We start from the raw sequence: 15,449 nt of genomic DNA on the forward strand, positions 1-15,449 counted from the left end.
GATGGGAGCACATGAAAGCAGCGTCAAGGGTGACATCTGATGAGTGGCTGTGACCTGCTCTGTGCCCCAGACCCCCCAGTTCTGCCTGCTGTCTGGTACCCTGCGAGGTGTGGCTCAGGTGTGAACCTCAGGCCCAGTAGCAGTGGAGGGAACGGGGGCCACCAACTCTTGCCAAGGACATTGCATACTGGGAAGGGTCTGAGCCTCCCTCTTCCCTGTCCTCGAGGTAACGGGGCTGCATTAGGGGGTCTCTGGCCTGTGCTGCCTTCCTGCCTTGAGAGCCTGGGTCAACCCTGACCCACCAGCCGCCCACCCAGGGCTTGGGCATCAGCAATCTGGCCTCCATTAGCAACATGGGAAAGCAATTACGTGGGGCCTGGGGAGGAGGTGGAGGAGGAGGGGAGAGGGCCTGCTGGAGCCTGGGAGGCTGATGGAAAGGACTGGGGCATCTCCCTGCCCCCAGCCCCGCGAGAGACCAGCACCTTCTCACGCCTCAAGGTGGCTGGAAGGCCAGTGTCATGCCTCTAACCAGACCTGGCCTGGGCCTGGAGGGTCCTTCCTTGGGGGTCCTGCCCTTGACCTCCCAGAGGCTGCTGGCCTTGGAGGGGCTTGACTGCTATCTGCTGCTGCCTCCTTCACGTCCAGTATTTCCCATGGCGGTTCTGGGGAGCTGGGGTAAGTACAGGCATCATTTTTTGGGAGCTACGTCTGAGTCTGAGAATTAAAACTGCTGAAGAGGGCTGCTGGGGAAGGGTTGGACCCCAGGCCCAACGTGCGTAGCAGCCCAGCCTCTCAGCTCACTAGTTCTCTGTTTTCCCTAGGTGCTCTGGGAATGGGGACCCCCACCCTTCTATGCCCCGTTCCTATAATGCTAATTTGTCTCTGCCCCTATCCTCTCCTCGCTGAATCCATTCCTTTCTCTGTCTCTGTCTCTCCCATCCCTACCTCTGAATATGTCTTTTTCCGGTCCCTATTGTTGCATTTCTCTCCTTATCTCTCTATCCCATCTCTATCTCTATGTCTCCATCTCCTATCTCAGCTGCCCTCTTTGTCTCTCTCTAGCCATCTCCATCCCTGTCTTTGCCTGTTTCTCCTCTTTGTCTCTCAATCTTCCCCTTTTCTGCCTTTCTCCCTGTCTCTGTGTCCATCACCATCTCAGAGTCTCTGTGTCTCTGTCTCTTGCAGTATCTCCATCTCCATCTCTGTATCTCTGTAACTCTGTCAGTCCCTCCCTCCGTCTTTGCCTTCCTCTGTGTGTTCCTGCGCTGGTCCAGACCCCAGCCTGTGGCCACTGTGCCTCTCTGACCTGAACTGGGGGCTGTACTGGCTTCTGCTGCCCCCTCTCGGCCACCTGCCTGCCCTTCACTCCTGCTCCTGGACAGGCGTCTATCCGCACCCCGCTCCCCCCACCCCCCACATCTGCCTCCCAGCAGCCAGCCGGGAGGGAGGGAGAGGGAGGGAGGTGGTCAGGAGACACTAGGCAGGAATCCCTCCTGAGTAGTCTCCGGCCCTGAGAACACCCCAGAGCTGTTGAGCTCACTAACTCCCTAGGCTGGGGCTCTGAGGAAGTTCACTCTCACATGGAGAGAACGGAATGTTTGGCTCCAGTCCCCAGCTCTGCACCCTGCACCTGTGTCTCTCTGTTTTGAGGCCCACATGTTCACTATGCCCACAGCCCAGAGCTACTGAACCTGACCCTCGGATGGTAGCACCTGTTTGGGGGTGCGGGGCTAAAGCCCTGGGGGCAGAAAGGGGGGTGATCTTTACACGCTTCCCTCTCCTGGAGGAGGGCAGAGGCAGGGAGGAAACTGGGGAGGGGGAGAGAGCCAGTCTGAGGAGAGAGCCGGAGGGGACCCTCTCTGACAGGGTCACTGATGAGGAAGGCTAATTTGAAGGTGAGTGGGTCTGAGAGGGCCTGTGTGACACGCTACGCTGAAGCGAGGCTGGTCTGGGACGTGCTGCTGGAGAGCTCTTGTTTGGGAGGGCCAGTCTGAGGGGCAGGCCAACCTGGAGAGGGTCTGAAGGGTCCGGTCTGAGGACAGACCACTCTGAAGGCACGTGGGTCTGAGAACAGGATCACCAACTAGTCCTAGGCTGCCTGGACTTTCTCGGTTTTAGCACTGAATTCTCAAGTCTTGGAAAACCCCTCAGTCTCGAGCAAACCGGGAGAGTTGGCCACCCTATTTGAGAAGGCCTTGCCTCACAGCACCGTCTGATGGGGGAGGCCGGTCTACTCTATTCAAGGGGGCCTGGTCTGACAATGCCAGTCAGAGGGAAGAGGCTGTTCAGAGGTAGAAGTTCCTTTGGGCAGAATCAGGCCCAGAAGCGGGTGGATCGTTAGGGTCCTTCCAGAAGGGCAGTGGCCTGGGGAGTGGCCACCAGGGGGCAGGGCAAGCTCTCAGGAGAATCAGAGGCCACGGCCCCAGAGCAGGAGCCCGACAGTGTGCCAAGTGCGCCTGCAACCGCGTGTGTCACTGTGCTGTCACGTGCTAGTGTGTGGTGATGGTATACAACTGTGTGATTATGTTTTTGCGTGACTGGGTGACCAGGGGCACATCTGTGGTGTGTTAGTATGTTGTAGCCTGTGATGGAGAGTATACCGAGTGTGGTCACGGCAGAGGCCTTACCTGTGGTTCTTTTTTGTTGTTAATCCTTACCCAAGAATATTTTCCCATTGATTTTTAGAGAGAGTGGAAGGGAGGGGGAGAGACAGAGAAAGAGAAACATCGATGTGAGAGACATGTCAACTGGTTGCCTCCTGCATGTGCCCCAATCAGGCCGGGTATCGAGCCTGCAACTGGGGTACATACCCCTGACCGGAATCAAACCCAAGACCCTTCCATCTATGGGCCACTGAGCCAAACCAGCCAGTGCTTCTTTTTAAAAAAATTTTTTAAAATTGATTTCTTAGAGGGAGGGAGAGAGAGATAGAAACATCAATGATAAGAGAGAATCATTGATTGGCTGCCTCCTGCACACTCCACACCGGGGATGGAACCCGCAACCCGCGCATGTGTCCTGACCAGGAATCGAACCGTGACCTTCTGTTCATAGATCGACGCTCAACCGCTGAGCATCTTGGGAAACCAGGACAGGGAGGCAGTGGGAGTGAGGCAGTCAGAGAAGGTTCCCTAGGAGAGGGGCTGAGATGGAGAGGAGACAGGATTCAGGCTTCCCTGCCTGTGCCTGCCCCTGCACGCTCCCTGAGAGTCCAGACACAAGAGCTAAGTGCGTTGCTCACACCAAGGGGCAGCCCCAGGCCAGTCTCCATGCCTAGGCCCGGCTTCCTTCCTCTCCAGCTTCTCTCCTCCCTTCAGCTGGCACTCTGCCAGCTGAACTTCCTCCTCCCCCGCCTTGTTCCTGTCTCTCCTACTTCCACACCTCGGTGCCCTGCCCTCTCCTGTGAAGCGTTTGAGGTCCCTCTCATATTGCCTTCATGAAACACTCCCTGCTCATTCCCTCTTTAACCACGGACTGAACACCCACTATGTGCTGAGGCCTAGTCCTGTGGGCCTCTCTCACCCCAGCGACTTGAAAGGGCTGGGGACTGGGAGCTGCTAAGCTCTTGCCCATTGGAGGGTCGGAGAGGAGAGGTGTGGACCAGCCAAGGCCAGGGATCTTTGGGTTAGGACAGCAAAGTGAGCCAACACAGAATCACTCCACCCCAACCTACCCCCACCAACAAAATAAACAAGAGCCAAACAAAACAAAACAAAAATGTCCACCCAAACAAGGAAATTCTTTTTATAAACCTTAAAAATGTGATAGCCAACCCTGGTCAGGTGGCTCAGTTGGTTGGAGCATCGTCCCATATACCAAAAAGTTGTGGGTTTAATTCCAGTCGGGCACATACCTAGGTTTTGGGTTTGATCCCTGGAAAGGATGTTTCTCTCTCTCTTTCTCTCTCTCTCTCTCTCTCTCTCTCTCTCTCTCTCTTCCTCTCTCTAAACATATCTTCAGGTGAAGATTAAAAAAAAAATGCCCGGCTGGCATGGCTCAGTGGCTGAGCATCAACCTATGAACCAGGAGATTATGGTTCGATTCCCGGTCAGGGCATGTGCCTGGGTTGTGTGGGCTTGATCCCCAGTGGGAAGCATGCAGGAAGCAGCCAATCAATGATTCTTTCTCATCATTGCTGTTTCTATCTCTCTCTCCCTTTTCCTTCCTCTCTGAAATCAATAAAAAAAAAAAGTATATATTTTAAAAGACACACTGCCCTAACCGGTTTGGCTCAGTGGATAGAACATTGACCCAGGGGACTGAAGGGTCCTGGGTTCTATTCTGGTCTAGGGCATGTACCTTGGTTGTGGGCTCGATCCCCAGTAGGGGGCGTGCAGGAGGCAGCTGGTCAATGTTTCTCATGGATGTTTCTAACTCTCCCTTCCTCTCTGTAAAATCAATAAAAATATATTTTTTAAAAATAAAAAAGACACACTGATTTCATTACCAAACTTTGAGGATAAAATAAGAATTTGTTTTTATGCCTAGGTTTAGGAACCTAGGCATAAAATGCAAGTCACATAACAGGGTGAAATTCAGTCTGATCTCAGATTTCTCCAAGGTAACATTCAACAAAGATAATGAAGAAGATCTATCTGTCTATCTATCTATCTATCTATCTATTCATCCCTCTATTTCTTTTGGTTTAAGGCAAAATCACTTTACCTCTACAAGCCTCAGATTCCTAATCTTCATTCTGGGGGTAACAAGATTTACCTTAGAGGATGATTTGAAGATGGTGAGATAATATGCCATCCCCCCTTGTGGTAGGCTAAGTAATGGCCCCCAAATATGTCAGCATACTAATTCCCAGAATTTGTGAATGTTAATTTACATGGCAAAGGGGTTTTGCAGCTGGGATTAAGTTAAGGAGCTTGACATAGGAAGATTAGTCTGGATTATCAGGTGATCCCAATGTAATCACAACCAATCTAATAGAAAAGAGGCGGAGGAGATGATGGGATGATGGAAGCAGAAACGGGAAGATGAAAGGAGGGTCCGCAAGCCAAGTGCTAGAAGCTGAAAAGGCAAAGAAATTGACTCTCTGCTCAGAGCCTCCAGAAGGAACCAGCCCTGCCCACACCTTGACTCTGGAACCCAATGAAACTGGGCTTCTGTGTTGTCTGAAGCCAATAAATGTACGGTAACTTGTTAAAACAGCAACGGGAAACTAATACTTACACCTTCCTAGGAGCTGTTCCCTTGGCCCAAGTTGACCTCCCCATGCATCTCTTTCATTCCAACTCCTATTTGTTCAATATTTGATTCAAGTTTCCCTGACATCACCTCCCTTCCAAGGCTGCCCAGGGGTGGGTCCCCCAACACAGCGCTCACCACCTTGTGTTAGAGTTGCTGATGGATAGGCCTCTTCCTCTCTGTCTACCTAGCCCAGCAGAGGACCCAACTTGTTGACTATTAAATGAACAGATGAATAAATGAGGGCTGGGTAAGTAGTTGCTATAGTATAAAAAACTATTTCTCTCCTTGCCATCAGGATCTCTCCCTTCTCTCTCTCTCTCTCTCTCTCTCTCTCTCTCTCTCTCTCTCTCTCTCCTCTCTCCAGCCTGTCTTCCACATATACACACTCCCCTATCTCAGAACACTGACCTGTGTTTTTATCTCTGACTTCTTTCTTCAGTCATTGGTCCAAAACATTCACTGTTGTGTAAGTCTGTCAGTAGGTTTCCGTGTGTGTGTGTGTGTGTGTGTGTGTGTGTTATGGAGACCTATGAACTCTTTTATGTGTATTTTCCTGGATATGTGACATGGATGTAGTGAGTGTTAGACATGTGTATCTCTATGTGTGTGTTTTCATTTGCATGCCTGTGTCTGTGGGCAGACTTGTTGTTCCTGTATACATGTATCTTTGCTTGTATGTATGTGGGTCCTTGCCTTGTGGCTTGTGTGTATGCAGGGTAGTTTGCCTATATATTCAGTGAAGGATACCTTTTGATTTCTGCCCTCGAGAGATTTGACCGCCTGAGGCAGGAGTTGGTGTGCTGGGATAACTTCCTGCCAGTCTTCCCTTTCCCGTCTCAGCTAGAAGGCTGGGCCTTTTTGTCCCTCTTGGGATGCGGATCTCAGGCCCAAGGCAGAATCAGCCACAGACATCTTTCTGATTCTGGCCTCTGGAAGCCTAAGCTTCTTGAGGGGATTATGCTACGGATAGGGGACGTGTGGCAAAGCAACCAAGAGAGTCCCCCCAAATGAAGAGGGGGTGTGTTTGCATGGACAGGTGGGATCCACAAGCATTCCCTAATGGTGCCCTAGGAGTGGGGACAGGGTGGGCTTGGGAGAGAGGATCCTGGACATTGAACTCCCAATCCGGGCATCTGAGCAGGGATCACGTGAATCACAGCATAAAATGCCCAGGACTTCTGCACAGCTGGGGAAGATGGGGTGAGGAGGAGCCCACAGAAATGACCTTCCTGCTGGCTCCGGGACCTGGGACCTGGGAGAGGAATTATACCTAGTTTTGTTTTGTTTTACTATTTTAACCATTTTTAAGTGTACAATTCTATGGTACTAAGTATATTTACATTGTTGTGCAATATATACTTATCTAGCATATATATTCTTTATAAAACAGAGAAACCTGAGCACACCCACCACTGGGCTCAGTTCACTGGAAAAACACATACCAGCGGGTGAGAGGGGGCGCTGTGGAGAGGCAGAAGACACCTGCCCCTGGGGGAAGAGCAGGGAAGGGATGGGAGGGAAGGCAGGAAGGTGAGGACTTTCCTGTGGCCGGTCCTACAGAGTGGCTGCAGAGGAGGTGGGGCCAGGCAGTCTGGGCTTTGAAAACCAAGGGCTTCTGCCCAGTGCCGGGGGCCCTGGGGGCTGGGGACACCTGGTCAGATTTGTGTTTGGAAAGATGGTTCTGGGGGCTGTGCAGAGGAGGGTAAGGAGGGAAAAGAATGTGGAACCCTTGGTGGCTGAGAGCACGAGCAGGCCTGAATGAGGTGCTTCTAATGAGCAATGTGGGAGGCCTGAGAGCAGGTAGGAGAACTACGGCCCGGGCAGTGAAAATGGTGCTTTTTCAAGCACATAGTCACCAAGTCTTGATGAATGTGGGGTCGGGAGAGAAGAGTCTTGTACAAGCCCTGTAGACTGAGAGGTGGTAGGACTGTTTATTGATGTCGTTAGCACAGGAGGACAACAGGTTTTGCAGAAGTTTATAATAACCATGGCTCAGACATTCAGTCACTGGCCTACAATCACAGAGCAAATAAGGCGCAGATGATCTCAGAGGTAGATGTGTCAAGTGTACCTCTTGGGGTGCCTCTCGGTGGAAGTCATCTGGTCAGTGGTTAAAGGAACGGATGCTGAGGTCAGACAAACCTGGGCTCCTGTTGACTTTGGACAAGTTAATTAATCTAAGGTTTAGTTTCCTTAAGTGAAAAATTGGAAGACAGTACCTACCTCATAGAGTCATTGCAAGGATTAATGAAATGATATATATAAAGAAATTAGAGTGGTGCCTGCCATGTTGAAAACATTCCATAAATCTTAGCTCTTCCAATAACCATAGTAGCAGCAGCAGCAGCAAATACCAGCCTGGGACTTGGGAGTGAGGTCTGGGTTGGTGTTAAAGCGTTGTCAGCATAAAAATGGGCACTGCAGCCACAATGCAGAGGAGATCACTTAAGGAGATGAGAGAAGGAGGTGGGTGCAGAGAGCACAGCCACCAAAGAAGCTGAGGAGGAACCAGAGAGGTAGAGACAGACAGCATGCTTCAGTTAAGGGCAATGCAGCAAATTTGGGTTTTAATCCAGATTCTATTGAGGCTGCTCTGGGCACCTTGGAAAAACGCCTTGAGCCCAGCTGGTGTGGCTCAGTGGTTGAGCATCGACCCATGATCCAGGAGGTCACAGCTCAATTCCAGTCAGGGCACATGCCCAGATTGAGGGCTTGATCCTCACTAGGGGGCGTGCAGAAGGCAGCCAATCAATGATTCTCTCTCATTATTGGTGTTTCTATCACTCTCTCCCTTTCCCATCCTCTGAAATGAATAAAAACCTTTTTTTTTTTTTTTAAGAAAAACGCCTTGATTGCCTTGAGCCCAGATTCCTTCATCTGTTCCATGGACCTGTCTTACATGCAGATGAGAAATATCTATAGTGATGTAAAACTCTGACAGGCAGCTAATAAACAATAGTTGTTTTAGAAGGAGAAATAAATGTTCCCAGAGAGGGTGGAAAGCAAGGGGAAGATAGAATTTCAAAAAGAGATCAGCAGCCTCAATGCTACCAAGAAGTCAACAAAGATAAGGCTGAAGAAGTATTCATTGGATGTGACACGGAGGTGAAAGTGACCTTGGTTATCCAGCTTCAGCAATGGTGAGAGCAGAAGGTGGGGGCAATGGCTGAGGAGCGATGGGAGGTGAAGAAGTAGAAAAAGGAGGTGACAGCTTTGCAGTGATGATGAGGAGTGCGCACGTGGGCTGGGGCAGGGATAGGCACAGGTTTGAGATGGGGAAATTGACATGGCAAGTTTGCCTGTGCCAGAGTGTAGCTGCCTTGTGTCCACCCTGCCCCGACCTGCCGAAGATTGGCTCCAGCCCTGGGACTCTCTGTTCTCCACACAAGGCCTTTCTGTCTAGGGATAGACCATGGTGCAGTCCCAGAGCCCTGGGTCACCCAATGCCGAGGCCGGCACCTCCTCTCTCTGCCCTACTTTCTAGTGTGGCCTGGGGAAAGTTGAAACGTTTCACACCTTCTGCTGAGACCTTAGCTTCTGTCCCTCTCCTTGCCTGCCTATGTCTGCACAGCTCAGGAGAGATGGACAGTAATAATAAAAAGAGCTATCAATTATATTCTTTCTCCTGGTTCCTTCCCGCCAGTACTTAAACATGGCTACATAAGAAACATATAAGAATTTTTAGAAATGAAAAAACTTCCTCTGACTCCACATTCTTCCAATCCTTCCATATTTATTCTCCTTCCTCCTAATAAAAAAATATTTTTATTGATTTCAGAGAGGAAGGGAGAGGGAGAGAGATAGAAACATCAATGATGAGAGAGAATCATTGATCGGCTGCCTCCTGCACGCCCCTATTGGGGACCGAGTCCACAACCCGGGCATGTGCCCTTGACGGAATGGAGCCCAGGACCCTTCAGTCTGCAGGTCAACACTCTATCCACTGAGCCAAATCAGCTAGGGCGGTATATTACATCTACTTTTTACTTGCTCTTGAAACTACTAAAATCTGGCATCTACCACAATCCCACCTCCACTGCCCACTGGAACTACTTCTTGCCAAGACAATCAAGAAGCTCCTTGTTCTTAAGTCCGGTGGTCCCTTTTATATGAAACTACGGGACCTCTCTTTGACATTTTGGATTGCTGACTCCTCCCTCCTTGAACCCCTGTCCTTTCTTGGCTTCCCTGAAACTATGTTCCCTCCCAGTTTTCCTTCTGCCTCTCTGACAGCTTCTTCCTTATTTACCTCGCAGATTTATCTTTTCCCCTGTGTCCATAAGGTTAGTATGGCAGACTACTTTATGTCTGGTGTGAATTGCCCTCCCTTCTGGTGGGAACTACTTTTCGTTCATATGATTTTCATGGGAACCACCATCTCATGACCCTCCCCTCCCAACAGGGATCATTGGTGCAGGGAATGGCATCTGACCAAAGTCAGGCTGCTGAGAGCAAGTCCCTAGGAATTTTGGAACTGGAACTGAGAAGGATAAGCTGGAACTAGAACTGAAAGAGATGAGCCAACACCTCGTTGGGGATCTGGTTTAAGCTGTAAAGTTAAGGATCATCAGAAACTGGGTTAATTAGTGGAGGGGCTGGAGAAGCATAGGAAGCTTGTCTGGAGAGAAGAAAAGGAGAGAGAGGAGGCAGGGTGGGGACAACAAGCAGGGCTTCCTCATCAGGCCATCATCAGAGAGCCGCCAATAAACTCAGCTTCTGCGAGTCAGCAAGGCACCTATCAGGACTGAAACACATTTCCTTATCCAAGTTAAATATTTACTCTGTTGTCCCCTCACGGCTTACAGACCACCCATTTGGACGTCCTACCCTGCCAGGCAAATGTGATGGTGTCTCCCATCGTAAAGCAGGCTGACTGGAATGTGAGTGAGGCAAGGGCATCATTCCAGGGCAGGTTGAAGAAAAACTACCAGCCATGTCACTCCAGCCAATGATTCCCTCTGAAGCCAGAAGCCATCGTCAGAGGGATTGAAAGAGCCCCTAGACATAGTGCTTGAAAAGAAAATCACTCCTCTGAGAGCGTGGGCAGGCCCTGTATCTTCTTGGCAAATCTGGAAATTCAGAGAGCATGGTTCTACAAAATTCTAGTATTGATTATGGTCATAGAAATATACTGTATTCATGGATGTCCTTCACCTTTTAAATAGTTTTCCTATAAGGGGAAATTCTCATTTTAAAATCCAGCCTCCTCAACCCTGGCTGGTGTGGCTCAGTTGGTTGAAGTGTAGTCCCAGGCACCGAAGGATCGTGGGTTCCGTTCCCGGTCAGGGCACATCCCCAGGTTGTGGGTTTGATCCCCGGTTGGGGTGTGTACAGCAGACAAATGACTGATGTTTCTCTCCTTTCCTGTCTCTCTAAAATCAATAAAAACATATCCTTGGGTATAGATTTTTTTTAAAATTTAAGAAAAAATAATCCAGCCTCCTCAGTACCGAAGTCAGAACTAAAGTTCCTGGCATCCCTTGCAGCTCGTTTACAGGCATACTACTTCCCCCATGTGAAACTTGGATGCAGAAGTGAGGAATATGAGTGACGTAAACATTGCCAAAGTTCACCAGTAAGGTCTGTAACTGCTGTTACCTAGCCAATCCTGACTGATGTAGGAAGGAAGCAGGTTGGACATAGGGCTTTGATTTCTGCTCTTGCTGGTAGTACCACAGTCCCCTGCTGTTGGGCGTGGTAGTGGTAACAGCGGTAGTTTCCCAGTGGTTGCAATATTGAGTTCTTACCACAGATGTGCCATAGAGCTTGTAAAGTTGGCAAATTGAACTCTTGGTGCTTATTTGGAATGTCAGTGGTGTGGTTTCCTCATCAGGTTGTGTGGTATGGTTTGGATATTGTTCCTAGAAATTTAGCCTCAAATCCATTTTCCCAGCCCTCCTAACAATTCTGAGCTAAGTAATATCTTTTAACAAATCCCTTTTAAGCTTCAACTACCCAGAGTTGATTCTATTATTTGTAAAAAAAGAACTCTGACGGGTAAAATTACTATACTTAAAAAAATCTCATGTTCCATCAATTATAAGAGTTAAGTTATTTTGTGAACTACTAAGAAAAAACAGGCTAAAAAACCATTACATGCCATTCATTGAAAGGCATATTCTGATTTCAGAGTTGTTTAAACTAGGGAAAAAATGTGCTTTAGGGCCAATGAAATATGTTATTAGCAAAAGGAATTCTCCCCCAGATGAAACTGACAGCTGATTATGCTTTCTTTTCTTTTCTTTTTTTTTTTTTTACTATGGTTTTAAAAGAACTGTATCATCTGGGAGGAAAAATAAAACCACACCCAATCCTCATAAATGCAGAGATCTATGTTTGCTCAACCCCAGAACAATCTCTAAAACACCATCAGGAAGTGTAGTACTGATCAGTACAGTGCCCCACAGAGAAATCCTCCACAGTGGAGCTCTCAGAACACTGGAGAAGGGATCTCATCCTTGCGGGCAAGACCTTGAGGCAGCCAATCAGACACTCCATCGCCAAAGAAGTATGTCAACAAACGGGTGCCAGGAGATTTCCTAGTCCCATCATTTTCACTGTTATTTGTGGCCAAAAGAATATACATGATGCTTGGGGTCAGTGACCACTGTACAGTGCTTTCTTTTTACTCCATTTTATTCTCTATTTCTTCCATCTCTAAATATTAGGAGGTTTGGGGTTTTTTGGGGGGTGTGGTTTAAAGGTAGTTCAAAGACAGTTTAAACAAAGGTAATAGGGTTATTAGAAGCCATGTTCACACCTTGTAGAGATTAAATTGTAACTAAAGCACAAAGGGACATTACCCAGAGAACCTATATTTGAAGAACAGTGTCCTATGAGATAACTTCCAGAAGCAATAGCTGGATGTGTCACTGAGCTGCCCTCGTTAGGAGAGGAGGTGAATTTACTGGCATATGTATGTAGGATAGTTGGATCATGTATGTAGGTGAAGGCATTTTTGGATCTATACCTATATCTATATCTATATCTATATCTATATCTATATCTATATCTATATCTATATCTATCTATATCTATATCTATATCTATATCTATATCTATATCTCTCCTATCTAATAATAGACAAACATGGTAATTGACCGTACCTTTACTACGACTCCCATTGGCTAATCAGCAAGATATGCAAATTAACCACCAACAAAGATGGCGGTTAATTTGCATACGTAGGCACGAAGCGCAGAGCGAAGACTGAAGGTGGCTCCGGTTGGAGCAGCGAAGGCTTGAAGGTGGCTCTGGCCGGAGCGAAGGTCTGGGTCCCGGGTGCCGGAGGAAAACCGGTGTCAGCAGCCAGGGGAAGGGAAGGCCTATTGCGCGAATCTTTTCATGCAACAGGCCTCTAATATATATATATAAACAATATTTGTGTTGGGCAAAGGGTGAGCCACAGTGAACACCTGCCATTCTGCTTTTTGAGGATCTCTCTTCTCCTGGGAACCCCACCACCATCCCATTGTTCCATGGGGTTATCTTGTGGGCCCTGTTAGGCAATTTGATCCTCATTCATTCCTTGACCACAGTTGTTTGGTCCCAAGTTGGCCTAATTAAGCTGAGCCAATCAGAGGAATTTGCAAACTGCAACCAAGAAAAAGAAGTCAGTGAGTATCTGGTTGGATACCTCAACAATAAAATTTTAAGCTTTGGGATTGTTTGAAGTCAAGATTTTCAGAAGAGCATTGGAAACCAGCCTGCGGGTAGGGATGACAGGGGCTGGGGTGGGGGCAGGGGAGGGAAATGAAGGCGACAAAAAATAATAGAGATGACAGGTGGAGAGAAAACCTAGTGGCTTTCAGGTCTATTAGTTCCACGTGTTCCTGAGGCACCCCTGTCTTTAGGTTTCAGTATCTGATTATAAATGTATCATTTTTGCTTAAACCAGTTCTTCATTTTCCTGGGTGAGCTCATCCACTTTTCTGGTTTGACTACTACCCTTTGCTGTTAACTCACAAAACGTTAAATTCAGCCTGGATCTCTCTCCTGAATCTCAGACCTGTTTATCCAAATATCGATTGAACATCTGAACTTGGGTGTCCAATTGGTACCGCAAATGCATCATATCTAAAACCGAACTCATCTTCCCTCCTCCCCCAGCCCCTGCTGAAACTCACCCCTTCTCATGTGTTCCCTGTCTCAATAAATGGCATCACAGGACCTCTGGTCATCAACCTGGGAGTTATCCCACATTTTCCCGTCCTCTTACCCCCCATATCCTATAGGTGTAAGTCCTGCCAATTGTGTTTTTGTTTTTGTTTTTTAGTCCTGCCCATTGTAACTCCCAAATTTCCACAATGCTCTCCTGTTCTCTCCATTCCTACTCCCCTACATCATTTCAGTCCCTGTCATTACTCATTGCCTTCACTCTCAGACGCTTTCAATCCTTCCTTCCACAGAGCGGCTCAAATCATCCTTCTAATTTCTGTATATGATCACATTACTTCTCTGCTCAAAATTCTTCAGTGCTTCCCCACTGTTTTCAGTATAAAATCTGAACTCCTGCAGCTGGGTCGCAATTTCACTCACATTACACTCAGATCTACAATGATATAAGTCCCCTCTGTTTCCTAGAACTGATTTGATCTTGCTCACAATGCCCCCACCCTGCTGGGTAACAGGGGCAGCAGAACTAAAATTAATCCACTCTAGTGAACTCAGTAGGGTAAAAAAAAAATTTTTTTTTAGACAGCCTCTAAGTAATTCAGGTTTGGATGACTCCATATTTCAGATTAGTTCACCCTTCCCATTCTCATTTTCAAGATAGCATTTGGATTTATAGGAATCTCATGTGAATTTCATGGCATTTGGGGAAGGGGTTCCTTAGCCATGTAGTCCTTGGGGTTGTGTCAGTTGGCATTTACTGAAATGTGGTTGGTCTGGTGTATATGAATTAGTGAATTACAACCCTGATAGGAGCTATTATTACAACCGTTTTACAGAGGAGGAAGCTGAGTCTAAAAGAGGTTAACAGCCCTGGCCAGATACCTGTTGGTTAGAGCACAGTCCCCATATGCCAAGGTTGCAGGTTCCATTCCCGGTCAGGAAGCAACCAATGAATGCATTAATAAGTGGAATAACAATTCAATGTGTATCTCTCTCTCTCTCTCTCTCTCTCTCTCTCTCTCTCTCTCTCCCTCCCTCCTTCCTCTAATTCTAAAATTATTATTATTATTTTAAATATATTTTATTGATTTTTCACAGAGAGGAAGGGAGAGAGATAGAGAGTCAGAAACATCAATGAGAGAGAAACATCAATCAGCTGCCTCCTGCACATCTCCCACTGGGGATGTGCCCGCAACCCAGGTACATGCCCTTGACCGGAATCGAACCCGGGACCTTTCAGTCCGCAGGCCGACGCTCTATCCACTGAGCCAAACCGGTTTTGGCAAATTATTATTATTTTTTAAAAGGTTAATAACTTGTCCAAAGTCACAAAGTTGGGCAAGTGGCAGAACCAGGAATCAGTGCCCCCCTGAGTCTGGTAGGCACTTGCATCCGAGCTGGATCTGAGAGCACCATCTTCATGGTATAGCTCAGGGGTTTGCTCATCCATGAAGAACATGTAGAATGGGGTGAGAAGAGGGTCCAGTTCACAACACTTAGGATTGCAGGCAGGGGAGGAAGGCATGCCTGGTAGCGCCTAAGCTGATCTCTCGCTCAGGACAGCTTCTAGGATGCAGTCATGCCTGCTCCAGCCGGGGCTGAGCCATCGCTCAGGGTACTCCATCCCTCTCTGTGCCCGGGTGGCTCCCCCACGGCAGCGCAAAGCACAGACCTCAACCGGTACTGGGTGGGAATTCAGTAAATGTGGTTGGACTTGAGCTGCCCACCTCTCCTGGGCACAGACCCTCTGGAGCGGGGAAGCGGACCCCACACCAGGTGGGAGTGGACGTGAGGGGCCATAGGGAGCCGTGGGGAGGGGGGGGGCAGAGACCTCCACCAAATGTGGAGGGCGGTCTCCTCGGACCCGGGGCCGCAGAAGCTTTGGCCTTTTCCCGATGCTGGGCGTGGAAGGTGCAAGAAGTCCCGGCAAACCGGTGGGCCTCGCCGCCTCGCCCCGCTCGCCCCCGGGGAGAGGATCTGGGCAGAATCGCCCTCGGCGCCCACCTCCCCTGCCCCCCCCGCCCCCGCTCCCCTCCCCCGCGCCCCCCGCCCGCTCCAGGCCAGTCCCGCCCCAGCGCAGGGCCAATGGCACGTGGGCCTGGCGCCACCAGCCAATTGAATGGCGGCAGCGGCTG

This window comes from Myotis lucifugus, unplaced genomic scaffold (assembly GCF_000147115.1).
Source record: "Myotis lucifugus unplaced genomic scaffold, Myoluc2.0 scaffold_246, whole genome shotgun sequence".
NCBI lineage: Eukaryota > Metazoa > Chordata > Mammalia > Chiroptera > Vespertilionidae > Myotis > Myotis lucifugus.